Below are 898 nucleotides of genomic sequence, written 5' to 3'. Positions count from 1 at the left end.
GTCGCATCCTGCATTGTGAACTCGATAATTTCGTGTTGTTACAGGCATCAAATTCTTTCACAAGACACTGTATATGGCCCAGATTTTTATTTTCATTCACATGCTGCGCAAATATCAACTTTGTCGCCAACCTGCGGCTTTTTAGTTTTTATGGCTAAAAGAAGTATTGAATTCCTTTCAGCGTTTGGAACATTACATTTTTACTCACTTTCCTACCAATTCGATCTCCAAATATTTTGGCAGTTTCTGGCACCTAAACGGAGAATGCAAACTGTTCAAGAATCCCTACCGTAACTGATAATGGAGGCAAGCACCTTTGAACTCCCATTCAATTTTTTCTGCACTTCCATGCGTTTTCATTTTGGTTTATTCTACTTTGAGCGTATCACTTGGTGTGAATCACACAGTCGTGTAAATCTCTTGTTGTAACTATTATTCAATCATATCCGTGTTCCCCGTTTTTTCGTTTGTTCCCAAACTTTGGGTTAAATATTGAAATAGTGTAAGTTTGTATTGTTTTCCTAACCAGAATTGAAGGGGTTCTTTCTAAAATTTTTGTTCCTTTATTGTTGTTCTGCCATTTGCCTAAGTGTGAATCATTTCATCACGAAAATTTCCACTGCTCTTGTAACCGCCGTACAGTCATTTGTTTATACACACCTTTTCTAGTGTCCATTAGCATGTCCCCTGATGTTGGTTTGTTTAAAGTACCTTAAATTTGTATGGCACTCACAAGCACCACTCAACACCACTTTTGTGTTTCCAATGGGCTTTTAGTTTATTGTTTGCAAATTGTTCACTAGATTTGAACTATTTAGTTTCGTAAATTTGCTTCGTTCTTTTAACCACCATTCAAACATTCTTTTTGTTTTCACTCTTTTCTTGCGTTGTTTTCCAA

The sequence above is a fragment of the Haemaphysalis longicornis genome, unplaced genomic scaffold (genome assembly GCF_048455015.1).
Source record: "Haemaphysalis longicornis isolate Haplotype H1 unplaced genomic scaffold, Haemaphysalis longicornis Haplotype H1 scaffold_11, whole genome shotgun sequence".
In the NCBI taxonomy this organism is placed as follows: Eukaryota; Metazoa; Arthropoda; class Arachnida; order Ixodida; family Ixodidae; genus Haemaphysalis; species Haemaphysalis longicornis.
This window is presented reverse-complemented; position numbering follows the sequence as displayed.